Source organism: Tursiops truncatus, chromosome 4 (genome assembly GCF_011762595.2).
Source record: "Tursiops truncatus isolate mTurTru1 chromosome 4, mTurTru1.mat.Y, whole genome shotgun sequence".
Classification (NCBI taxonomy): Eukaryota; Metazoa; Chordata; class Mammalia; order Artiodactyla; family Delphinidae; genus Tursiops; species Tursiops truncatus.
This window is the reverse complement of record NC_047037.1, coordinates 8,947,467-8,975,197: the sequence shown is the minus strand read 5'-3', so window position 1 is coordinate 8,975,197 and position 27,731 is coordinate 8,947,467. Positions and strand designations below refer to the sequence as shown.

General features: G+C 42.0%; 1 long non-coding RNA gene and 1 pseudogene across 2 annotated transcripts; one reads left to right on the top strand and one right to left on the bottom strand.

Moving 5' to 3' along the window:
* The first annotated feature begins 1,200 nt into the window (after positions 1–1,200).
* LOC141278523 (uncharacterized) lies at positions 1,201–27,731 on the top strand. Of its 2 annotated transcripts, none has more exons than XR_012331284.1 (3): positions 1,201–1,563; positions 2,708–2,892; positions 22,649–27,731. It is a non-coding gene; the product is annotated as an uncharacterized lncRNA (long non-coding RNA). The 2 variants fall into 2 exon arrangements; XR_012331283.1 differs by having other exon boundaries at positions 22,646–27,731.
* LOC101333692 (myocardin-related transcription factor B pseudogene) lies at positions 20,825–21,538 on the bottom strand (annotated as a pseudogene).

Below are 27,731 nucleotides of genomic sequence, written 5' to 3'. Positions count from 1 at the left end.
ACAGAAAAATAATTATCTGTAGCTTTGCTTCTTACCTGTGCTATCCCTGCTTAGCAACAGGTACTAAACCTGCAGGCTCAAGTCAGCGCTATTCCTGAACAGACCTAATCAAGCTTCGTGATGTACCTGGAAGCCTGCGCTCACCAATGGATAGGGCTTAGAGTAAGTATCACAGACATCCGTTTACTACTATTCTTTACCTACCAATCTGGATGCCCTGAATAACAGCATCAGCCCAAGTGTGGCTTTTTGTATACTGGGATTCAGCTGGTGGGCCTCCTCTCTAAAGGACCAGCCCTGTAGCCTGGAGCTGGTAGTTCCCACAGCACTGGCCTAGTATATTCATGACTGGATGACCCTCCCTCTTCACTCTCGCCCAAGGTAGAGGTCCCAGGATGCTACCTCACTGAACCTTCCTGGACTTTGTGGCTCTCCACACAATGGTCCAAATTATTTCGTGAGATATCCTAGTAAGGTGTTTGACATTCTGTCCCATTAACAAGCTATAAAAAAAATACTCCAGGACTGTATCCAGAACCTGAATGAGTCTCTCTACACATATGAGGAAGGGCAGTTTCTGGAAATAACTGGATTCCTCTGTTTTGGCAGATGGAGGCTTCATGGTTCTAGTGTAAGGGTGGCAGGATTGTTGGTGAATACTGGGCATGTTAACTTTGCATGTTCCAGCTGTTTGGGAGAAGCATAAACTCTGTGAAATACTGGTGTTGATGGTAGCAGAGTGGAGCCAACTGAGGACACTGGGCATCCAGGGAGGGTGAAGGAAAATAAGAGTTTCCTGAAAGGGAAGTACAAGCCAGCACTGAACTCGCCCATCTTACTTCTGTTTCTAATTGAGGGAACTCATGCTGGGAGGGGAGGAAGTGGGTTGCAGAGAATAATGAGAATCATGTTTGCACAGAGACACAAACTTGAGTGGGGAGAGGGGGTTGATGACATTTTCTGTGCTTTGGCGAAAATGCTTGGTCAGGGTCTCCTGCCACTGTATTTGTCTGCATGACTCATAGGAGAAAAGTTAAGCAGATAACATGTATAGGTCATTCCCTAAGGACCACATTAACAGATGCACAGTAAATGGGCGTGTGCTTCGCAATCACAGCTGGGATTTCCCACAGCTGAGTTCACTGTGACACACCTCTTCCTCTTGAAACGAAGAGCATTCTTTAAAAAGGCGGAGAAACCCCTGCATGTGAAGGCCAAGCATGCTTTAAGATGCAGGTTCTGTCAGAATCAGTGGGAGAGACAGAAGTGCCATGCCTGCCTTGGTGAGGTGGTGACCCTCACCCGGTGGGAGCTTGTGGGACAGTCCAGGAAAGCTGACGCTCTAACTCAGCCTGAAGTCCCTAGAGGTCAACCAGACCACCAGGAAGGAAACCCAGATGTGGACAAGCACAAGGACAATCTGAAATCTGTGAGGATGAACTGAAATCCATGTCTATTTCTCACTAACTCCAACCTGGGGGAGACTTGGGTGTCCCGTGAGGGAATCTGGTGTCCTGCTCTGACAGCAGCCGGAGGAGCTGAAGGAAGACGTGCTCCAGGCAGGTCAGTGACAATGGCCAGCACCTTGCTTTGATGTTTGTGGGTTAAAAAAAAATCTATGTGCTGCTTCCCGTCTGCCTTTCAAACATCATGGAGAATTGTTTCTTATGGCAAACGCTAGCCTGAAATTTTAGAGGGAAAGGAATGCTGGGAAATGTAGTTCCAGCTTCACTGAGTCAATGAAATTGACGAGATCCCACAATACTGCTTCCTAGAGAGCTCAGAATATTTGTCGCCTTTTGATTCTTTCTCTCCCACCGCATTTGCACTGGATCATCCATCAGTTCTGTTTATCCTTCTTTCATAATTGCTCCTATCCCCTCATTTCTGCCACTGCTGTAGGTTGTGTTGGGACTATTCCCCTGGATTTGAGCTCTCCTCTCTTTAATTCCTATCCTGTGACTAAGCACCCAACCTGTACCCCACTTTCAGTGGCTGTCCCTTGTCATGTTCCTCCATTGCCTGAATCCCTGCTTTGTTAACCTGCTTTTCCACTCAGAACCCCAAAGCCAGGGGACACCGTGATTTTCCTAGACTTCCCAGGGACTTGTATGTTCTCTGAACCTCATTGCCCAGCTCCAACCTGGATTTTCTCTCCCTGAGAGAGGACTATACACTCCCATCTTGTTGAAATAAGGTGTGGCTTTGTGACTTGCTTCTACCAAGAAGATGATAGAGGGAGGGGAGTTGTTGAACAGGGTACTCTGCACTGGTAACCAGTCCCAGGGGAGGACTCTCAACACTTCTGCCCACTGCATCTTGGTATCAGCATCACCAAAGAAAACACAATGAAGTCAAGCACTGAATGGAACAACGCTTGCTTACACAGAGAAGAGACACAACGAGATCAGCTTCAATAGTGGGCACTTGTCCCCCATGGCTGAGGTCTCTCCCACAGCCAACACGAAGAAACCCGACCCCTCCCCACGGAGGAATGAAATAGCAGTTGGCCAGGTGCCATTTAAGCAGAACAAAAAAGCAGCATTGAGCCTGAAACAAGGAAAGATATTCCCACCCAAGGTGATGAGCTCAGCATAAGCAGTGTGGGCTCTTTATCTCTTGGTAAGGAAGTGATCCAGGTCCAAGACCCATTGTTAGGTGGTCCAGTGGGTGTTGAAAGACTGTGTGAGATTTCCTTTCCCAACAGTAGCGATGTTTGACGTCGACATCTATGAGCAGAAGATTCAAGACCCGTCAAGAGGTTCACCATGTTCTTGGTTATCTTTGCCACACCACCGCCAGTGTTCTGGATAGCAGCTGCTCCGTCTGCCTGGGTCACAGAATGAAGACAACATGCAGCAGAACACAGCTGACCCACAATGGACATGAAATGTGAGTAACCTTTGTCAATTAATCCACTGAGTTGGGGGAGTGGGCAAATTCAAGAGCTTTGCCTGCAATGGACAGAACTTGGGGATGGATTGGATGTGACGTAGAGAGGGGTGTCAAGTTTGACTTCCAAGTCATGGCTTGCAAAGCTGGAGTGATTCACTATGATCACAGGCATTACAGAGGGTGCAGGACTTTGATAATCAATACTGTTGAATTGCTGGAAGCCATGCAGTTATAGAAGCAGATGATCCGGGAACTCTGAGTAAACATTTGCATGAGCCACACCAAGGAGACCTGAGAGCCTGGAAATGCCACACACCCAATGCAAGGCAGTGGACCAAATGCAGGAAATGGGAAGAGGCTAAGACAGGCAGGCAAAGCTGGATCCTGGATAGGTATGGTGTAAGGCAGCTGTGTTGATCCAAGCAGGCCATTAGATATGAATGAATGAGAGAACAAATTCTACTCATTGCCATACAAACAGACTTTGGCCGTTCTGTCTTCCCCATATTTATTCAAAACACATTTATACCCTACCAGGAATACTTTCTCCCCAGTCCAAATTGGATTTCACATCTAAGACTTTTCATGTCTAAGACCACTTTCTCATAACCTTACTTTTGGTTTCAAGGTTTGCAGGATTCGCTGGCAAAATAACCACTCTGTACTCAGTTAAACAAGAATTTAGAGAGAGTTTATTGAATTAACAAAGATTACAGTACACTAATTAAGAAAAGAATAGTATAACTAAGAAAGAATAGTAAAGACAGGTTTATACATCACCAAATTGGGGAAGCACCTACATCCAGATCCAAGCAGTGCTGGGAAGTCCCTTGAAGAGCAATCTGGAGTCCCAGTTGGGAAGGTCCTGGTGGTGTGTCCACCCCATGGGTGAGACTTCAGTTTGCCACTTGAAGGAGCCCAGCTTTTAGCACCAGGCCGCAGGCTAATAACAATCAGTCTGCGTGCAAGTTTGCAGCCCTGGTTATTGTCATAAATGCCTTGGTCTTAACTCGTAAGTCTTGGAATGTTCTTGATCCCCTGGGGCTGTCCAGACCCTCAAGGGTCAAGAAGTCCCATGACTTACTCTTTATCTTATCCAGTAGTTTACACTGTGTACTGGTGCCACCCCTGCTGGCCTGGGTGTAGCTCAGCAGTTTGGAATGCAGCCAGCTTTCACATCATTGTCCAGTCAGAGAGAGGCCTGGAGCTGCCTCTGAAGCCTGAACAAGACTACTTCACTAGCTTTCCCAACACTTGACTACATTGACAATAGGATTTTACAATTTAACAAGCACTCTCCTAAAGTTTGGCGCTTCGAACTAAACTTCCTTGTGTCCTGCTTGTGTCTGGAGAGTGAGGGAGGGCTAACAATAAGTTGACAAATTTTCCTGCTGCATGTATGTCAGCAAGCATGCCCTATAGTGGTACTAGTGCTGGGGTGAGATATGGCCCCAAATGCAGAGGTCAAAGTACCTTTGGTTTATGATAATGTCAGGAATTTACTTTTGTTTCCTCCAACCCCAACTTTTCATTATGAAAAATTTCAAACATAAAGGAAGATTGAAAAAAAATCTCAAAGATGATACCAACAGATGGAGAGATATACCATGTTCTTGGGCTGGAAGAATCAATATCGTAAAAATGACTATACTACTCAAAGTAATCTACAGATTCAATGCAATCCCTATCAAATTACCAATAGAATTTTTCACAGAATTAAAACAAAAAATTTTACAGTTTGTATGGAAACACATAAAACCCCTGAATAACAAAAGCAATCTTGAGAAAGAAAAACAAAGCTGGAGGAATCAGGCTCCCTGACTTCAGACTATACTACAAAGCTACAGTAATCAGAACAGTATGATACAGGCACAAAAACAGAAATATAGATCAATGGAACAGGATAGAAAGTCCAGAGATAAATCCACGCACCTATGGTCACCTAATCTATGACAAAGAAGGCAAGGATATACAATGGAGAAAAGACAGTCTCTTCAATAAGTGGTACTGGGAAAACTGGACAGCTACATGTAAAAGAATGAAACTAGAACATTCTCTGACATCATACACAAAAATAAACTCAAAATGGATTAAAGACCTAAATGTAAGACTGGATACTATAAAACCCTTAGAGGAAAACATAGGCAGAACATTCTCTGATATAAATCACAGCAAGATCTTTTTTGATCCACTTCCTAGAGTAATGAAAATAAAAACCAAAATAAACAAATGGGACCTAATTAAACTTAAAAGCTTTTGCACAGCAAAGGAAACCATAAACAAAATGAAAAGAGAACCTACCAAATGGGAGAAAATATTTGAAAACAAAGTGATCAACAAGGGATTAAGCTCCAAAATTTACATGCAGCTCATGCAGCTCAATATCAAAAAAACAAACAACCCAATCAAAAAAATGGGCAGAAAACCTAAATAGACATTTCCCCAAAGAAGACATACAGATAGTCAAGAGGCACATGAAAAGATGCTCAGTATCACTAATTATTAGAGAAATGCAAATCAAAACTACAATGAGGTATCACCTTATACTGGTTAGAATGGGCATCATCAGAAAATCTACAAACAATAACTGCTGGAGACGGTGTGGAGAAAAGGAAACCCTCTTGCACTGTTGGTGGGAATGTAAATTGATACAGCCACTATGGAGAACAGTATGGAGGTTCCTTAAAAAACTAAAAGTAGAATTACCATACGACCCAGCAATCCCACTACTGGGCATATACCCAGAGAAAACCATAATGCAAAAAGACACATGAGGGTCTTCCGTGGTGGCACAGTGGTTAAGAATCTGCCTGCCAATGCAGGGGACATGGGTTCAAGCCCTGGTCTGGGAAGATCCCACATGCCACGGAGCAACTAAGTTTGTGTGCCACAACTACTGAGCCTGCACTCTAGAGCCCACGAGCCACAACAACTGAGCCCATGTGCCACAACTACTGAAGACCACATGCCTAGAGCCCATGCTCCGCAACTAGAGAAGCCACCACAATGAGAAGCCTGCTCACTGCAACAAAGAGTAATCCTGCTTGCCACAACTAGGGAAAGCCCACGCGCAGCAACAAAGACCCAATGTAGCCAAAATAACTAAACAAAATTAAAAAAAAAAGACACATGCACCCCAATGTTCATTGCAGCACTATTTACAAGAGCCAGGTCATGGAAGCAACCTAAATGTCCATCAAGAGATGAATGGATAAAGAAGATGTGGTACATATATACAGTGGAATATTACTCAGCCATAAAAAGGAATGAAATTGGGTCATTTGTAGAGACGTGGATGGACTTGGAGACTGTCATACAGTGAAGTGAGTCAGAAAGAGAAAAACAAATATCGTATATTAACGCATATATGCGGAATCTAGAAAAATGGTACAGATGAACCAGTTTGCAGGGCAGAAATAGAGACACAGATGTAGAATACAAACGTATGGACACCAAGGGGGGGAAAGGGTGAGATGGGATGAGTTGGGAGACTGGGATTGACATATTATACACTAACATGTATAAAATAGATAACTAATGAGAACCATGCTGTACAGCACAGGGAACTCCACTTCGCTGTACGGTAGAAACTAACACAACATTGTAAAACAACTATACCCCAATTAAAAAAAAATGGGTAGAAGATCTGAACAGATATTTCTCCAAAGAAGACATACAGATGGCCAAGAGGCACATGAAAATATGCTCAACATCACTAATTATTAGAGAAATGCAAATCAAAACTACAATGAGATTTCACGCTGTTCAGAATGGACATCATCAGAAAATCTACAAACAATAAATGCTGGAGAGGGTGTGGAGAAAAGGGAACCCTCCTACACTGTTGGTAGGAATATGAATTGATACAACCACTATGGAGAACAGTATGGAGGTTCCTTAAAAAACTAAAAATAGAGCTACCATATGATCCAGCAATCCCACTCCTGGGCATATATCCGGAGAAAACCATAATCCAAAAAGGTACATGTACCCCAATGTTCATTGCAGCTCTATTTACAATAGCCAGGACATGGAAGCAACCTAAATGTCTATCGATGGAGGAACGGATAAAGAAGATGTGGTACATATATACAATGGAATGTTACTCAGCCATAAAAAAGAATGAAATAATGCCATTTGCAGTGACATGGATGGACCTAGAGATTGTCATACTGAGTGAAGTAAGTCAGACAGAGAAAGACAAATATCATATGATATCACTTATATGTGGAATCTAAAAAAATAGTACAAATGAACTTATTTACAAAACAGAAACGGACTCACAGACATAGAAAACAAACTTATGGTTACCAAGAGGGAAGAGGGAGAAGGATAAATTGGGAGATTTAGATTGACATATACACACCACTATATATAAAATAGATAACTAATAAGAACCTACTGTATAGCACAGGGAACTCCACTCAATACTCTGTAATGACCTATATGGGAATAGAATATAAAAGAGAGTGGATATATGTATATGTATAACTGATTCACTTTGCTGTATAGCAGAAACTAACACAACATTGTAAATCAACTATAGTCCAATAAAAATTAAAAAATACAACAAAAAAGGGAAGAAAAAAGAATAAAACATCTTAATGAACGTCTGAATACCTACCATTTAGATTAGACATTTGTTAACATTTTACTATCTTTGCTTTATCTTCTCTATTTTCTGATCCATTTGGAAGTAAGTTACAGACGTCAAGCATTCCATCTTAAATAATTCAGGTACATATCTTAAAAGTAGGGGCATTCTCCTACATAATGATTATACTATTAGCAGTACTTCCCTACTATCAGTTAATATCCAGGACATATTCAAATTATCCAATTATCTCCCAAACTGTCTTTTATAGCTGCATTTTTTCTAAAGCCAAGATCTAACCCATTTGGCTATTAAGTGAGTCTGACTCTTAAAGAAAAATAGGAATTATTGAATAAAAAATATATCAAAAGCCCAAAATAGAGAGTAGTGGGTGTAAAAACACAGGGGATGGTTAAAGGGAACAGCAGAGCAATATCCTATGACCCAACAGCCAACAGAATTTGTGGGAAATGATTTTAAAGGAGCATGAAGAACCAGACCATGAACAATTTTGAATATTATTACTCCAAGAAGCTTTGAATTCATTCTTCTGTTGAGGTGGGTTTTACCATCCTATAAAATTTGACAATGTCAGGACTGAATACTCAGCCGTAGAAGAATCTCGCTAGCAAGATATTCGTTAGTACTGGTCTCCTTTCTACCTAAAACCTTCCACTACAGCATCTTGAAGAATTGGATACTTAAAGCAGTCCTCTTCAATGTTTGACTTACAGCTGACCATGTCCAAGTCTTTTTCACCTAGGGGGTTTCGTTTATTCTCAAACGGACAGCATATTTTTCCTTTAAAGGACTGACGTGCCTCCTCAAAGGTTACCCAGTTGGTCCTAGGCAAAGGAAGGCCACAGGGGAACTTGACCCCTCTCCCTGCTTTCTGGAAGCCTATCACAGGGGTTTTCATCACAGACCCTCTAGGGCTGGAACCTATGTTGTCCTGGTCATTTATAAGGATGAGGCTTTGCCTTTTCTGATGAAAATGTGGAAGTTCATTGTACCAGTTATAATTAGCTTACCATTGATGTGAAAACCACATGTAATTCAGCATTTTCCCCCTTTATTTCTAGCTGAGGACTCAAAGGCCAAGAGAGGTTAAACTACTTCTCTGGGGTCACAGTGCAAGACAGTGGGGAATAATCACCTTCAGTGGACATGGCTATGTGCCAGTTACTGAGTTCTGTGATCTACATAGCGTGTCTCCCTGGCAGGATTACCTGATCAACTCACATGGTATCAGATGTGCAGGGAGCTGTAGTTACTTTAATTCTCTGTACCTGCTTTGACTTTTCTCATGGTCCCCCAGCCCTTGGAGAGCTATGACCACGCCCACTTGTCAATGGCTATTGGCGAGTCTTTTTCAGTTTTACTTCTCTTAGTTTAATCATTTAGGAGAGTTGAAGTACAGCCTCTGATGATGATTCTTTCAGGTAAACGTTCAGCCTCTTGCTCTTCTCTCAAAAATGGTTTCTGGGTGTTTGGGGGAGGGCAGAGAAAAGGGATCCTTGTATCCACACTCCCTTAGGTTGGGTTTTCCAGAAGTAGACCTAGAGATGAGGATTCTTTAAAGAAATGCTCCCAAGGAGTGCCTGGGAGGGAGTCCTCAGGGGGCTTCTAGCATGCTGGTAACAGCTCGATCTAGAGAGCTGTTTCATTGGTGCGTCATCGTTAGAAAATTTGTCAAGTTGTATGTGTATTAGTGTACATTTATGTATGTATGCTACATTAAAAAATTCCAAGAGCTGGGGAGGGATAAATTAGGAGTTTGAGATTAACTGATACACACTGCTGTATATAAAAAGATAAACAACAAGGACCTAAAATAAGAAAAAAAATTCCATCTATATATTTTTCTGGATATGGACATAGGAGCAACCAATTTACAAGTATTGGGTATACGGATCCTATGGATAAAGTTTATGGAAATAGGAGCAACCAACTTTTCTTTACCATTTTGTGCTAACAATAGTATCTTTAAAAAAATAGCTTTATTGACACATAATCCAGGTACCATAAAATTCACTCTTTTTTTTTACATCTTTATGGGAGTATAATTACTTTACAAAATTCACTCTTAAAATGTACAATTCAGCAGTTTTTAGTATATTCACAGAGTTGTTTAACCATTACCATTATTTAGTCTCATAACATTTTCATCACCCTGCCCCCCCAAAGAAACCCTATACCATTAGCAGTCACTCCCCGTACACTGCTGCCCTATCCTGGCAACCACTAATCGACTTTGTATCTCTGTGGATTTGCCTATTTTTGACAGGTCATATAAATAAGGTCATACAATGTGTCATTTGTGACAGGCATCTTTCACTTAGGATACTGTTTTCAAGGTTCATCCGTGTACTATATCAGTATATCATTCCTTCCTATTACCAAATAATATTCCATTGTGTGGATATGCTATATTGCGCTTATTGATTCATCAGTTGATGGACATTTGGGTTGTTTCTGTTTTTTGGTTATTATGAATAATGCTACTATAAGCATTCATGTTCAGGCTTTTATGTGGACATATGTTTTTAGAGCTATTTCTATTTAACCAAATAGAAACTTAAACACTTGCACATTATACAACAGTCTTCCAATTTACCTTTTAGATTAAAGAAGCAGTCAATACAGTAATAGAATATTTAGAACTATGACTCATATCTACATCGTATTAAAACTCAGAGTGTTACATCAAAAGTGCACTCAGAGGAAATTTCATACACTTAAATGTTATCACACTGAAAAGAAGAAAAATGAGTGAATTATGCATTCACCTCAGGAAACTCAAAAAGAACAAGAGGAACAGTAACAAACAGGAGGAACCAGTAAAAAATAGGAGGAAGAGCCAGCCAAGTAATGGTGTAATTTCAGGCAAAGGCAGGTAGATGGTAGTCTCAACCTGGTCCTGCAGGGAACTCTGAGGTCTTAAGTGCTTTCCCAAAGTAGTCCCCACTTGAGGACTTAAGGTGAAGAGATTGGGCTTTCTTATTCCCTCCATAGTCATTCCAGTAGCCTGAAGAAGAGTTCATCTCTTCATCTCCAAAGAAGAGTCTCAAGTACAGGCATTGGAGGCAAAAGCACACTGGAAGGGGTGGGGGTGGGGGGCTGTTAGGAGACACCAGGGAATCTGGGCAGAGCATTGACAGTGTCCACCTCATGGTGTCTTCTGGCTTTCCTGGTCTTTGTAGAATTGTCCTCTGTCTACATGGTCACATCTTACCACATGGGCCAAGAGAACAGACTGGATTACGTAAGCTGCTAGAGGTGGCAGCTCGTATAACTGAGAGTACAGTTAACTGGCTTGGCCAGGACCTGGGAGTCTTCCCATGTGACCGTGCCTTGTTTAACCTGTGCACCTATATGCACGCCTGTGCACTCAGACCTGCCACGCTTCACATTGGCACACCCTCCCCTGTTCATGGCTTAGGCAGTTTACTGCAGGGTCTTGGCTCTGAGGTGACCTTGTTCTTTCCCACTGTGAGTCCCAGAAAGCCCCTGGGCTCTCATCTCATATACCTTTCTATCTCCCCTTGGGGGCATGGGAGAACTTTCAAGTTCTGTCCACACCTAGCTTGGATTCAAGAAAGCTAAACCCTGGCTCTTACTCTGCCTAACCCTGCTCTTGTTTGACCTGAAGGGGGCTGTCCCTGAAGATGGAGTCTGGGCAGCCTGGGAGGCAATGTCCTCCTGTGCCTTAAAATTGAGTTTGTGAAAATCCCCTCTGGTCCTGTCACTTTGTCCAACTCTCAAAACCCGTGCCATTTTCAGAGAAGCGCATCTCCTTCCTCTTGCGTTTCTCTCTTCTCGAAATCCTATGAGAAGTAGCACATGTTGGGCTTTTCACTTTCTAGGTATCACATCCTCCTTACCTAGGGCAGCAGGCCCTGTGGCCTTGGCCAAAGGTGGATGGGTTACTCAGCCTCACTATGGAAGATGAGTCAGCTTCTCTTGATAAGTTAAAGCTGGAGATAAGGGAATTCAGAAGTTCCTTTTCTTTTTTTAATTTTTTTAAAAAATTATTTATTTATTTTTACTTTTGGCTGCCTTGGGCCTTTGCTGCTGCGTGGGCTTTTCTCTAGTTGCAGCGGGCGGGGGCTACTCTTCGTTGCGGTTCGCAGGCTTCTCATTGGGTGGCTTCTCTTGTTGCAGAGCACGGGCTCTAGGTGCGCCGGCTTCAGTAGTTGTGGCACTCGGGCTCAGTAGTTGTGGTTCTTGGGCTCTAGAGCGCAGGCTCAGTAGTTGTGGCGCCCGGGGCTTAGTTGCTCCGTGGCATGTGGGATCTTCCCAGACCAGGGCTCGAACCCGCGTCCCCTGCACCGGCAGGCAGATTCTTAACCACTGGGCCACCAGGGAAATCCAAAAATTCCTTTTCTTTTGACAGAACTTTGCTTTTCAGTCTTGCTATGCATTTGAAAATTCTATTTTCCAAGTCAGAGGCTAAACTATAACTTTCTTTCTCTTTGCATTCTTGTTTAGCAGTCCTAATTCCCCCCAAGGCAGATGGATGCTTCAAGCTGCCTAGAGAGGCCTGCCTCTAGAAGAAAGGGGGGAGGGGTTGGGGGGTCAGGGGAAAAACATTAATGCTATTATTAGAGCCGTACAATTCTGACCCAATATTCCGACTTACAACTTGAAGGTTGGTATCAGGCTGTAGATTCTATCTAATCATCCAAATTGGTTAGGAGACAAAATCCCTGAAGCCAATATCTGCTACTATTGAAACAGAGAAGGACCCTGTGGGGCTCCTGGGCACTGAAGCCTTTTTGTCCCAGTTTCTTGTAGGCAAGACTCCAGCCTCCATGACCTTCCCTGAGGGCAGATTTGAACAGTTGCTAATCAAGGGAGGAGCAGCCAGGAAACCACCTGAGGCGAGATTAAAGGGACCAGAGAAGCTCATCAAGATTAGGAGATCTTGCACAAGCTCTAATCTTATCAGCAACCCCATCCTTGAGCTATTGTTATAAAACCCCTCATCAAATCCTCCCAGGTTGGGACACGTAGTTTTCTTTCCAGGCAGGAGCCTGCTGTGTCCCCCTTTGCCTGGCAAAGCAATAAAGCTATTCTTTTCTACTTCACCCAAAACTCTGTCACTGAGATTCGATTCACACTGGTGCAGAGAGGCCGAGCTTTCAGCATCACTGTTGGCATGTCATCAACACATGTGCAGTCTCCACCTCAATATTCCACTCAGTGTGTGGCACCCAAAATTGTAGAAAGCTGTAAATGATCACAAAAAAGATCATTCCTTGCAGTAGACCACTATTTTTTACAACTGACTATAATTTTAAGAAAATGGCGTAACCTCCTAGTTCGTGGGTTCTTTAGTCCCCAACTCAAATGGCCTTTTATGGGTTTTTCCTTTTGCCTCAGACTCCAATAGGGCTCTGCATGGTACTGTTACTTGTCCAGTCTTTATTTAAAATTTTGATATTTTGTTCATCATAGATATTTTTGCATTAATTTTTGACCTTTAAAAATTATACATTAAAATATTACATATCTTGATTACTGAGGTTTTCTTTTGGTTAAAACAAAATTTTATTCTTTTTCTTTAATTGAAATATAATTGATGTACAATGTTGTGTTAATTTCTGTTGTACAGCAAAGTGATTTAGTTATTCATATACATATATTCTTTCTTATATTCTTTTCCATTATGGTTTATCACAGGATATTGAATATATACCCTGTGCTATACAGTAGGACCTTGTTTATCCATCCTATATATAATAGCTTGTGTCTGCTAACCCCAAATTTCCAATCCATCCTTTCCTTACTGATTACTGAGTTTTTTGATACCCCCTTAAATTCTGCACCTGGGGCAAGTGCCTCTCTTGCTTCACTCTCTTGTCCTTGAGATCCAACTCCACACAGCCTTTTCTCATGTCACTAAATGGATTCAAAATTTTCTTTATATTCTAATGAACTTACTGCTAGAATAATCTATGTACATGTCTTATTACCCATCTTCCTCCCTCAGTTGTAAGCCACTGGAGTCTAAAATCCTGTTTTGATTCACCTTTGCATCCTTTTAACAACTGCTAAAGTACCTTGTACAATAAAGTTTTATTTAAGGAGTAAAGCACATTCTGTTTCCTAAGGAGGGAAAATGTAAAATACATTTTAGAAAAATGTATATCACAATGGTCAGTTGTTTTTTTTTTTTTTTTGAAGCAAGTGTGCTTTTAGGTCATCTTGGAAATTTACTTAATATTGAATGCCTTATTTTTGTATGATGCAATATAAGTGAATTATTACTGTATTACACTCAGTTTCTGTCCCCTTAGCATGTCATGACTAAGTAGTTAGAAAGGTGGTAGAGAAATACACTGAAGAGAAGAGGGATAAAAATCTAGAATTAAATGTTTTCCCTTTGTACGCTACCAAAAGGATAATCCACATGCAGATACCCAGGAGTTGATTGTACAATTTATCTTTAAGCAGTTTGATGCAGTGTTGCCATAGGACATGACACAGTAATTTATTTCTAAAATGTTAGATTCCGTTAGTATTTTCAGATCAAACTTTGTTTTCTTCTTGACATAATTGATTACTGCTTTCATTGGGATTTATTTTAAAGTAATTCTGAACTGAAAAACTGCAAGGAAAGTAAAAACTGCACATTTCTCTATTAGGGCAGCTGTGTCTAGAACAGCACAGCAAGATGCTTTTTTTTTTTTTTTTTAGCTATTTGATTTCTCTATCTCTTTATTGCTCTAATCATTGTAGAAAGGACTCCAAGTCACACATCAGTCTTTTGAATGAATATTATGGGCCACATAGGTTGAAAACATTCCACCATCAGCAGTAGTGATTGAGTACATGAAACACAGAGATTTGAGGGTTCGGTGAATGAATTGTGCCTTTTTAGATGCTTTACTTCCACTATACAGTCAAGTCCTTTCTGGCATTTCCCCACATCCATCAGTTAGCTATTGCTGTATAACAAAAATCCCCAAATTTTCATAGCTTAAACCAATAATCATTTATTATTTCTTATGAATTTATAGATTGACAGGGAGGTTCTGCTGACCTGGAATAGGCTTGGCTAGTCTTGGGTAGGCTCCCTCATGGGTCTATGGCCAGCTGGTGTGTCAGCTGGGGGCCAGGTGGTCTAGAACTGGCCAGGATGGGAGCTTACATTGCTCTGTAGCAGGCAAGCCTGGGCTTGTTACCATGGCAGTGGTGTGGGTCCAAGAGGAAGAGAGCAAAAACATGCAACTCCCTCTTCGAATTTAGGTCCAGTACTCTCATACTGTTGTTTCAGCTTCAGTCTATGGCCAAAGAAAGACATAAGCCCATCTGAGAATCTCTGGAATGAGCTACAAAGTCACATCACATGAGGCATGGATCCAGGGAAGGGAATAATTAGGGTGAGCCCTTTTTAGAATCAATCTACCATACAGTGTGAGATGGTCTCTTGACTTATTCTCTAAAATATTTGAGATAGATTTCAGAATATATACAGTTATGCAAAAAATTTTAACATGATAAATAAAAATGTAAGATTAGGGTTAGGGTTAGCAGAATTCTAAGATGATCCCCAAGATTCCTGCCCCTTGGTATACATGTCATCTATAATCTTCTCCCCTTGAGTTTGGGCAGGATCTGTGGATACAATGGGATAGTTACTCCCTTAAGTTACATCAGATGGCCGAAGTGATAGCATGGCCACTTCCATGACTATGTAACATTGTGTAAGACTATCTTTGCAGACTGGAGAGGTTCTCCTGCTGGCTTTGAAGAAGTAAGCTGTGATGCTGTGAGAGGGCTGGGAGAGGGCCATGTGACAAGGAACCGTGAGGGCCTCCATGGAGCTGAGAATGGCCCCTGGTTGACGGCCAGCAAGGGAGTGGGGACCTCAGTCCTACATCTGTACAAAACTAAATTCTGCAAACAACTATGTGATCTTGAGTTCCAGAAAGGAATGCAGTCCAACCATCACCTACACTGCAGCTTTGTGAGACCCTAAGCAGAAGAATCAGCTAAGCTCTGCCCGACTCCTGACCCATAGAAGCAGAGATAATAAACGCATGTTGTTTTAAGCCACTAACCTTGTGGTAATTTGGTATGCAGCAGTAGAGAACTCATACATCAGGGGGAAAATCCAACTAAGACTTTAAGATCCAGACATTTGGAAAATGAGAACAAAGTTTTGTAGACACCACAGATAGGGGTTTTGGAGAGTTATTAAGTTGAAACACAAATTTAATTATGAGATTCTTGGAGGCCAAAATCAAAGGGAAAATATAATCTTTACTATTGCATTCACTTTTGTGCGAAGCATGTCATTCCTCTTTCAGACTTGAAAGACATGAGCATTCCAAATGTGAATGGGATATTCACAGTTCACAATTCATTCAACAATTCACAATTGTTACCTATCAGTATCAATCCTTGGGTAGTAATATCAGAAAGTTGCAGCTGATGTGTGGGATTTAGAGATATGTGAGATATCAAGACAAAAGGACGATTCAATTTAAGGGGTACTCCACAGTTGTTGCTGGGTTAGAAAGTCAGATAGGATTGTCTAAAAAGCACTGGTATTCAAGTGCAACTGTAGCAGATGAGATTTCTCCAAGACAGAAGCAGCAGCTCCCCAGTGGAAAATCTCTCACATCTCCCAGGATGAGCACAGTGAGGGAGGGGACCAGCTTTAGCACCTCCTACCTCTGCCACCAACCTTGCCATCCACAAGACCCAACTGATGAGGAGTCATGGATCGATTTGGGCTGGAGGGTGAGCCGGGCTGAAGAGGCAGCTAGAAGAATCCCTCAGTAATCTTGGTTTGAGATGGAGGTATTCTGGACTAACAATGTGGTGATGGGGACAGAAGTGGGTGGTTTGGAGAGAAATTTAAGGGGTGTCTGATTAATGGAAACACCAAATGGGGGTACCCAGAGATGTAGAAGGAAAACTACAAGAGAGGAATATCACAGAAACCAAGGAGGAAGTCATTTCAGAAGAGAGTGGTCAGCCACTTCGGGTGCTACAGGGAGATAAATTAAGATAACTGGGAAGTTTTCATCACATGTGTCAGTTCAGGGGTGATCTGAGATCTTTAGTAATGAAAGGGGAGAAAATGGGATCCAGAATCCAGGTGAAAGACTCACCTTGGATAGAAGGGACAAATTTTCCTACCAATGAGTGAGAAAAAGAGGCAAGGAAGCTGCTTTCCTTCCCCCCAGAGGAGAAGGGTAGGAAAGGGAATTTAATGTAGTTCCTACTGGATTTTTTCCACTTTCTCTGTCAAGCAGGAAGAGAGTGGCACTGAGGGTAAGTGAGGACATTCCTTGACCTGGCCACTGCACATGAGAGGCAAAGATGGCCATCACAAATTGAGGCACTTCCTGGAATTCCCTGGTGGTCCAGTGGTTAGGACTTGGCGCTTTCATTGCTGGGGCCAGGTTCGATCCCTGGTTGGGGAACTAAGATCCTGCAAGCTGCGTGGATTGGCCAAAAAAAGAGAGGAATTTCTGGTCAATGGTAAGGATCAACTGTGGATGCAGAACATGGTGTTTTCTGTATCTCCTCACTCACCATTAGTTGAGGGCTGCTTACAGGGCACTTAGCACTACTGAATGCCCTGTGAACTCTGGCTGAGTCTGCTCCACAGACATACAAAGTCATCAGAGATAGAGGTGTAGGTATCCTTGGTAAGCAACCATTGGGGGATGGAGGTAGATGCTGAGGTGGATGGGTGGGGCACTGATAGGTGTACGATAGCCATATGGAGGAGAAAATATCCAAGTTTGGAGACAAAAAGGAAAGGCTAAGTGAGAGTCCCAGCAGAAGTGGTCGATGTGGTGTGATGGAGCATGGGATCTAGTCTGGATAGGAAGGAAATAAAATTAGGAATGGGTTGAGAGATTCTACAGAGGGGGAGACAAGGAGAGCTCCGTGGACCCGGATCTCTTAAGGAGAGCAGAGCAGGTATAATGAGTAGAGAAATAACCAGGTGGGAAAAACTTGCACATTGGAGTTGAACATTTTATAGATGGTCCAGTTATGCATCCATGACAAGACCACAGCATGTGTCACAGGAGCCGGTTGCTGAAATACAGAAGATGCACATCCTAGAAACTAAAGAGGTCAAGGGCCTGTGAAGCAGAGATACTGAATGATATTTCTTGGGCAGTGCAAGATCTGGACTGTGAACAGGCACCAATATTTTGATGATTGTGAGGGAAAGACTAGGGCATAGATCGTCTGAAAGTTCCAAGAGGGCAGGGATAACATCTCTCATCTTTACCACTATATCCCAGTGCCTACCACAGTGTCTTGCAAATTACCTCCACTCCCTCAATTATTGGCTTCAAACAACGATCAACATTTATCAGCTCCCAGTTTCTGTGAATTAGATATTGAAGAGCAGCTTAGCTGGGTGCTTCTGGTTCAAGGTCTCTCATGAGGTTGCAGTCAAGATGCTGGCTGGTGCTGTGGTCATTTGAAGTCTTTTTTTAAAAAATGATATGAATGCATATTTATTGACAAGGAACACTACTATGATTATTATTAAGATATAAAAGCAAGATGCGCATAGAGTTACCATATGACACAGCAATTCCACTCCAAGGTATATACCCAAGCGAAGTGAAAACATATGTCCACATAAAAACTTGTCCACATGTGTTCACAGCACCATTATTCATAATAGCAAATGTCCATTGACTGGTGAATAAACAAAATATGGTATGTCAACACAGTGGAATATTATTCAGCCATAAAAAGGGATGATGTACTGATACATGCGACAACATAGATGAATCTTTATAAACATTATACTAAGTAAAAGAAGCCAGTCACAAAAGACCACATATTGTATGATGCTACTTATATAAAATGTCCAGAATAGGTAATTCCAGAGATAGAAAGTAGACGTAGACTGATGGTTGCTTAGGACTGAGTGGAGGAAACTGTTGATGAGTATGGGCTTCTTTTTGGGAAGATGAAAGTGCTCTGGAATCAGATAGTGGTGAGAGTTGCACAAGTCTGTGAATATACTAATAACCATTGAAGTATACACTTTAATAGGGTGATTTTCCCAATGCCATTTTTTTTTTACAGAAATAGAAAAATCTATCTTAACATTAATCTGGAACCTCAAGGGACCCCAAGTAGTCAAAACACTCTTGAAAAAGAAGAATGAAGTTGGAGATCTCACACTTCCTGATTTCAAAATTTACTATGAAGCTACAGTAATCAAAATAGTGTGGTACTGGCATAAAGACAGACATATAGGCCAATGCAATAGAATAGAAAGCCCATAAATAAATTCTTATATATATGATCAAATGATCTGTCCAAGCGTTCCAAGACCATTCAGTGGGGAAAGGACAGTCTTTTCAACAAATGGTGTTGGAAAAACTGGATATCCACATGCAAAAGAATGAAGTTGGTTCCTTATCTTATACCATATACAGAAATTAAAACAGATTAAAGACCCAAATGTAAGACCCCAAGCCATGAAAATCCTAGAAGAAAACAGGGGAAAAGCTTCATGACATTGGATTTGGCAATGATTTATTAGTATGACATCAAAAGCACAGGCAGTAAAAGCAAAAATACACAAGCGGAACTATATCAAACTTAAAAACTTCTGCTCATCAAAGGATACTATCAGCAGAGTGAAAAGGTGACACATGGAATGGGAGAAAGTATTTGAAAATCCTATATCTGATAAGGGGTTAATATCTAGAACATATAAAAAACCCCTACAACTCAACAATAGAAAAACAAATAACCTGATTTTAAAAGGGGCAAAGGAATTGAATAGACATTTCTCCAAAGATGATTCAAATGGCCAACAAGCATAAGAAAAATGCTCAACATCACTAATAATTAGAGAAATGCAAATCAAAACCACAGTAACTATACTCAATACATATTGTAATAACCTATAATGGAAAAGAATCTGAAAAAGAATCTATATATTCTTTGAATCACTGAATCACTTTGCTGTACACTTGAAACTAACAACATTGTAAATTAACTATACTTCAATAAAACAAACAAACAAACAAAATACAGTGAGATATCACTTCACACCATTGGAATAGCCACTATCAAAAGAATAGAAATTAACAAGTGTTGGCAAGGATGTGGAGAAATTGGAACCCTTCAGCACTGTTGGTGGGAGTGTGAAATGGTACAACCACTATGGAGAACAGTATGGAGGTTCCTTAAAAATAGAACTACCATATGATCCTGCAATCCCACTTCTGGGTATATGCCCAAAAGAACTAAAAGAGGGTCTCGAAGAGATATTTCCACACACATGTACATAGCATCATTGTTCACAATAGCCAAGAGATGGAAGCAACCCAATGTCCACTGATGAATGGATAACCAAAATGTGGTATATACATAAAATGGAATATTATTCAGTCCTAAAACTTAGAGATCCTGTCACATGTTACAACATGGATGAACCCTGAGGACATTATGTTAAGTGATATAAGCCAGTCACAAAAGACACTGTATGGTTCCATTTATATGAGATATCTAAAGTGGTGAAATTCATAGAGACAGAAACAGAATGGTGGTTGCCAGGCCTAGGGGAATGGGGAGATGAACTTTATTTATTTATTTATTTCCTTACTTATTTTTGGCTGCATTGGGTCTTCGTTGCTGCATGCAGGCTTTTCTCTAGTTGCAGTGAGCGGGGATTACTCTTTGTTGTGGTGCATGGGCTTTTCATTGTGGTGACTTCTCTTGTTGCGGAGCATGGGCTCTAGGCACACGGGCTTCAGTAGTTGTGGCACGCGGGTTCAGTAGTTGTGGCTCTCAGGCTCTAGAGCGCAGGCTCAGTAGTTGTGGCCCACAGGCTCAGTTGCTCTGCGGCATGTGGGATCTTCCTGGATCAGGGCTCGAACCCGTGTCCCCTGCATTGGCAGGCTGATTCTTAACCACTGTGCCACCAGGGAAGCCCTGGGGAGATGCAGTTTAATGGGTTTAGTTTCAGTTTAGCAAGACAAAAAGTTCTGGAGATCTGTTGCACAGTAGTGTGAATATATGTAACACTACTGAACTGCATGCTTAAACTGGTTAACATAGTTAAAAAGAAAAAAGGGTGGATTTTAGGATATGTGCGTTATATCTCAAAAAAAGTTATATGAAAAAATTTTAAAGCAAGTTGCAAAACTGTTTGTTAAAAATGTGTATATAGAACAGAAATAAAATGTAAGAATCTATTGAAAATGTTAACAGTGGTTGGATTACATGTGAAAATCTATATTTTTCTGCACTTTCAGACTTTTCTTCTGGTGATAATGTATTACCTTAATATATAAAAAACAAAGCACTTCCTCTGTTTAGGGGTCAAAACAAGAAAGGTAATACTTGAGCTGGAGTGTTTGTAGTCACAGGAGATGGCGATTCACTAACTTTTGGCTCACTTGGGGATGTGGCTGACCCTTGCGACTCCTAGCTGGCTGGCCGGTCTGGAGACAAAGCATCACTGCTGTCTTTGTCAAATGATAAATTGCCGTGAGTTTGAGGACAGTCGTCCTTCCCAATGCCTATAATTACCTCCTTAACACTGGAGTCTACAGGAAGGTTGTTTTTCTCTACCAGCTCCATAGGACCAGGTCTTTGAGCAATCTTTTCATTCAGATCATCAACTAGTCGAGCTCTTTTCAACTTCATCTGAGAAGCCTGCAAGGATGGCTCTGCAAACGTTCTTTCTAAAATGGGCATCCTGACAAGTTCAGAACCATCGGGTCCACTCCAGATCTTGTGCTTCAAAGAGTTTATGGTTCTGGCCCCTTCCAAGTCTTTTAATTGCTCCTGGAGTGCCGCTGGGCTCTTCGGAGGTGGCATGATGCCCTGGTCCATTAGCTGTCCTCTCGTCCTCTGTGTTGCAGCCTCGGCTGGAGCATAATCTTTCTTTTGTTCCGAGGGGGCAGGTGCTGACTGGAGAGCAAGGAGCGCCCCTGCAATTCGTGGGCAATGGCTTCACTTTGAGGACTTGGAGAAAGATGGGTTAAAAGGTCCCACTTCATCCTCGGTGTCTAGTGTCCCTGTGTGACCCATGGTGTTCCAGCCTCTGGCAGCAGAGGCTACGAGACACCTCTTAAATGTGGCCTGTTGAAGAGACTCAGTAAAAATATTTAATTATTTTACTGTCTTACACTCTCTTTCTTAGCACCTTAGCACCTAGTCGAGCTCTTTCCAACTTCATCCGAGTAGCCTGCAAGGATGGCTCTGGGAGGAAGCTCCCAGGCCACCTCCTCCCCGCGCACTGCCGCCCGCAATCTCGCGAGACCGTCACTTGCAGTCTTGACTGAGGTTAGAGGATCCACTTCCGAGGTGTCTTCCTTCATTTGGCTGACACGTTGGTGTTGGTTGTTGGCAGAAGTCCTCAGCTCCTTGCTACGTGGCCGTGTGTTGAAGTACAGGACACAGGAGTAAAAATTAAGTGTGCAACTTTAAAAATAGGGGGTTCCGTTTGGAGCATTTCATTTGAAGGTGCCTCAGGGACAACTTTAGGGATTTTGAAGGGCAGTTAGATATACGAGTCTGGTGATCAGAGGCAACGATGGAACGGAAATGAAGATTTAGTAGTCATCAATACATAGGCAGTAACTCAGACCATGGAGTGAATGAGACGGCTTAACAGGAAAACATCAGAGGAGGGAGTTTTGGAAGAGGCAGGGGAGATGCTGGGATCATGGGAGAATCCACAGCCTCAATTTGAGAAGGTTGTCAAGGAGACACTGGTCCTGGAGAAGGGTCACATTCAGTCATGGCCAGCAGTCCCAGGGAACATAGAGATACAAGCACCAATGCAAGTACGGGAAGCCAGGTGAACTGGGGGAGGAGGAATGAGGCAGTAGAAGCACATGAGGGCGCGAGAGAGGAGGATTTCTGAGGATGACAGAGATGAGGGTCACGGATGGAAATACCCAAAGGGTATAGAACTTCGGTTATCTGTTTTTCTGTGTTTTCCCTTGTTAAGATATCACTGCTGGCTCACTCTAGGAGTTGGCTCTGTAGCAGGTGGCTGTCCTGGGTGTTTAGGGCACAGGGCCTAGCAAGATGAAAATAGGAGAAACTGAAGACAGAGATTGATTTTTCAGCGTGGCTGAGTGGCAGGTGATGTTGGTGTCCTATCTGACAGGAGCTCTATCTCCCCCTTAGCAGGTTCTTAACTGATGCCAGATCCTCATACCTGAAGCCATGGACACTGCATGAGAAGCCACTATAACGCCTGAAGCCAGGATCAGAACTCTTCCCACCTCAGCTTGCTACCATCATCTTTGTCCCTTGTCACATATGAGCTGACTCTTATTGCCAGCTTGCAGAAATCCATTCCCAGGCCATGTTTTGCCTTGGAATCCTTGCCCAGACGGTTGGGGCTAGGACACTCCCTTGAAGACTCTCAACCTTTGATGGAATTAACAGCCATGATGATTTGGAGGCTGGAATTATCTCCTGGTAAATCTATCAGCTAGTTTGCTTAGAGCTGGAACTGGGATGAAGAGCCCTACATGGGAGAACATAGCCTGGAGAGATCAAGCCCAAAAGCCAAATCCAGAGGATCAGAGACCAGGATCCATGAATGTGGTTCTGCAGATCCAGGATCACAGTGAGAAGAGACCAGAAACAATAATTAATAATAACCATAGGAATTCCCTGGTGGTCCAGTGGTTAGGACTCCGTGCTTCCACTGCAGGGGGCATGGCTTCAATACCTGGTTGGGGAACTAGGATCCCACATGCCATGTGGTGTGGTCAAAAAAAAAAAAAGATAACTGTAATCAACATTTTTGAGAGCTCACCCTGTGCCAGATGCTGTGCTAAGCTGCCCTACTGATCCTGTTTCATTTTCACAGGAATGTTTTGAGGCAGGTCTTATTGTCATCCTCACCTTATGGATAAGGAAACTGAGGCTTAGGGAGTTTAAGCAATTGGCTCATGATATACAGCTGGCAAGTAGCAGAGTGAGGTTGAAACCAATGCATTCTCACCCAGAGCCTGCATTTCCATCCGTGATGCTATCCCCTGAGCTGTGGCTGAGAATCCTATTGGGGTTTGGGGCTCTTCTTCACCAACTAGCAGCTTTGATGCAGATCTTGGCTGAGGTCTTGGTGTGTGTGAGAGGCTTCATGACATTTGTTCTGTTTCCACTGTCTTGGTTTGTGGTTCCAAATAGAATTTAAGGGAAAAGCCAGTTCTGCAGGGATGGTTCTGGGAGGGTGTATCTGTTAAGAAGATATTGAGCTTAGCGGGGCAGAAACCCAACTTTAACCCATTTTTTATTATATTCCAAGGATGCAGGGGATTTTCTGGAGCCCAAAGATAGGCATGTGGCTGAGATTCAGGAACCAATGGAAACAGCCCTTGAAAACTACCAGGATAGTATCTAAGAATCTTACCTCTATATTTCAGGCTCTCTGTCTGTCTGTCTCTGTTTCTGTCTCTATCTATGTCTGTCTCTCTCCCTCTCTCTCTCCCTTTGTCTATCTATTTATCTCTCTTTTTCTCTATCTCTCCAGACGTATTTTTTTTCAACCTCTCTAGTTGTAGAATGGGAACCATGCCCTTGATCCCTGATGGTTCTGGAACTTTACATCAGTCTCAAAGTGTGGTCCCCAGACTAGCAGCATTAGCCTCACCTGTGAAATCACTAGAATGTAAAATCTCAGGCCCTATAGAATCAGAAACTCTGGGTGGGGCCCAGCAGTCTGTTTTAACAAGCCCTCCAGGTGATTCTAATGCATACCTAGTTTGAGAACCACTGGTTTCTATCTTACAGCGTCAGCCATCTGGAGAGAGACTGACCCATTTGCACCCCCAGAGTCAACATTTTCAGCAAAGGGTTATGGACACAGCTTGAGTCTTGGGTCCACCTCTGCACTGATTAGCTGCAGCCTGAGAGCTGCGTCATGCTGTAACCTTACTCATCCCACTGCAAAACACCTGGACAGATGTGGAGGTGGGATCAGTTCCAGAAAATAGGCAGTCTGGAAAAGGAGTGGGGTGTAGGAGGAATGCTACATGGACAAAACAAGAGGAATTATGAGATCTCAGAACCTGAGAGTACTTACTGGTTTACTGGCTGGGCAAAGCCATGACAGGAGAGGACCGGGAAGTTAATGAAACCCAAGTGCCTGCCAGCCCAGGGGCAGCCTGTGGAACCAAGGTCCATACTGTTACTGAACTTGGGTTTGACTGCTCATCCCTCAAGAATCCAATACTAAGAGACAAGTGTTGGGTAGAAGAAAAGATAGCTTTACTGAGGAAGCCAGCAATCCCGGGGAGAAGGTGGACTCATGTCCCAAAGAACCAACTCCCCATTGCTGATCTGGGGACAAGAGTTTTTAAAGTGGGACTTTCGTGGTGCACAGGCGGGGGTGGGGATGGGGGCTACATGCAGAACAGCACAGGAAGCTCTGACAGTCGTCTTGAAAGTGGTCATGCCGTGGTCTGATCAGCATCATCTTGATTGTTTTACGTACAGTTCATCTTCAATTCCAGGGTCAGTTTGTTCCCATTTCGTTGAGGCCAGTTCTCAGAACTGTGTAAGATGGAGTAGTTTATGTCATGGCTACAGTATGGTCATCAGGTCATTAACTTCTTCCACCTGATGGGGGTTTCAGTATCTGCAAAACAGCTCACAGGATAGGGCTGAGGATATTATCTATAGCCCTTGAGGAGGGACTAAAGGTCTTTGACTTTGTTTAATGGCTAAAGTATTATTATTTTGTCTTGTTTTACTGCTTTCCTTTGCTTCTGCATTTTTTTTCCCTCTGATTAAATTTATTATTTGGCTAAAGTTTTTCTACAGACAAGAGGCAGTCACAGAGGACATGGTGTTGGTGGGCGCTCTGTCCCAGGAAGGCCCCATAGGGTCCTGCTCTGTTACAGTACTTCTTCAGGGTCATGACCGTTGGCCAGGGTCATGTGCAGAGCATTAAACTTGATACTGACTTATTTCTTGTCACCTTGTGTTCCTTTTCCCTGAGCAGTTCCCACCCAGCTTATCACCTGTTTTAGGTCCTGGAGGTTGTATTAATTACAGCAACAGTTCGAAAAGTCCAGTCCCTGGGCCCTTAAGGGTCTCTCAGACTCTTTCAGGCATTCCACAGGTCAGACTGTTTTCATAATAACACTAAGATTTTATTTGTCCTTTTCACTGTATTGCCATTTGCACTGATGGTGAAACTGCTGGTACCTCAGCACAAATCAAGGTTGTGATGCCAAAATTCTAGTAACGGTTGTATTCTTCACTACCAGGCCCTCGCAGTATATATTTTTTAAAAAAGACAGTTTCACTTACGAATTTCTTTGATAAAGAAATAGAAATTTTATTAAACTAATTAATAAAACAAAATTAATTTAATCAAATTTCAACCCTTGAGTGCATGTCTTTTTAATGTTCTGGGGACAAAATGGGAAGTGTATGTAAACTACTTTTTCACATCCTGAACTGTGAGGGTTGTCTGAAGACAAAGTGCTTGCTTGAGCTGTGAGATGAATTAGCCTCTTTTTTGCAGAAAACCATTTTTACTTGAAAGAATGACTGATAGACAAGCTATAGTGGTTGGCAGATATTTCCTTAAGACTGTATTAAGGAAGCCTGTCACTTCAAGGAAAACAACTGACAGTATTTGTTGCCAATGATAGCATTTGAGCTTTCAAGTGAAAATTATAATTGTGGAAGACTTCTATCCACCACCATGAGCTTGACAGCTTCCCAATACTTAAAAACTTTTTTTGATGAGATTTGTGGTGAATTTAACCAGCGTGATTTTTGCATATTGTCTAACGATGCATCAACATTTGGAAGATCTGCATAGCTCAATGAACCAATATTCTCAAAATGACCAATTCATGAGACAAAATTGCACATGGGTAAGAGAGCCTTTCAAAGTGCAAGACAGACCAATGGATTTTAATGCAACAGGGTATGAAAGTTCATTTGTATGTTTTCAGATTTTACGTTACAACTAACTTTTAAGAAACTACCACTTGTCAAGTTTTAGGATAATATCAATAAGAAATACCCTAGATTATCTCAAATGGCTAGTAAAATACCCCTCCCATTCCCAACTACATATCTGTGTGAAGTTGAATATTCTTCATATACTTCAATCAAAACAACAAAGCAAAACATATTGAATGCAGAATAAAATATGAGGATCCAGCTGTCTTCTGTTAAACCAGAAACTAATGAGATTTTCACAAATGTAAAACAATATCTATTCTTCTCGCTAATTTTTTTTGTTTGTTTTGGAAAATACAGCTATCTTTCATAAAAATGCTATTGATATTAACTTGTAATGGTTTTGTTATTGTTCAATGAATGAGAAAATAAAAATTTCTCAGTTTTAATTGCTAATGTGGTAAATATTGATACGTATAACCCACATAAAAGTTTTTTGAGGTCCTCAACAATTTTCAAGATTGTAAAGGGGTCTGAAGACCAAAACGTTTGAGAACTAGTGAGCTGGAGTACAGCTCAGCTATCGTAACTGAGAGCCATATACAGAAAAAAGAATGGCAAAGTGGTTCAAACGATATAGAAATTTCTCTCTTTTTAAGTAACAGTCCAGACATCAATAGGGAGGGAGTCCAGAGCAAGTGGTGACTTTGTTCCATGGGTCATGCAGGGTCAGTCCTTCTGTCTTCTTGCTCCAATATCCTTTAATCTGGGGTCTATGGATAGAATTTAGGATGTCTATGAACTTGAGTTAAAAAACCTCTAACAGAGATATAGTGTTTCCTTCAATTATAGGCAACAACCCATAGTGATGTTAGCCAGACTGGTGACTTTGTCACCAATGGAAGGCACATGTATTATCAAATCACATTATAGTTACTGCAATTATCTCAAATTACCATTTCTATGCATCATTTTAAAACCATGTTAGTCATTGGACCCCCTCCTTTGGTAAATCTTGTTATGTAATATATCAATAAAGAAATACACAGAGTATGGTATCATACATTAAAAAAATTTTTATAACTGTATTTCGTTATGATTGGTTTCCTTCATAATTCTTATAATTTCAGTATGACTGATTATAATCCTTTTTTTTTTTTTTTTTTTTTTTTGCGGTACACGGGCCTCTCACTGTTGTGGCCTCTCCCGTTGCGGAGCACAGGCTCCGGACGCGCAGGCTCAGCGGCCATGGCTCACGGGCCCAGCCTCTCCGCGGCGTGTGGGATCTTCCCGGACCGGGGCATGAACCCGTGTCCCCTGCATCGGCAGGCAGACTCTC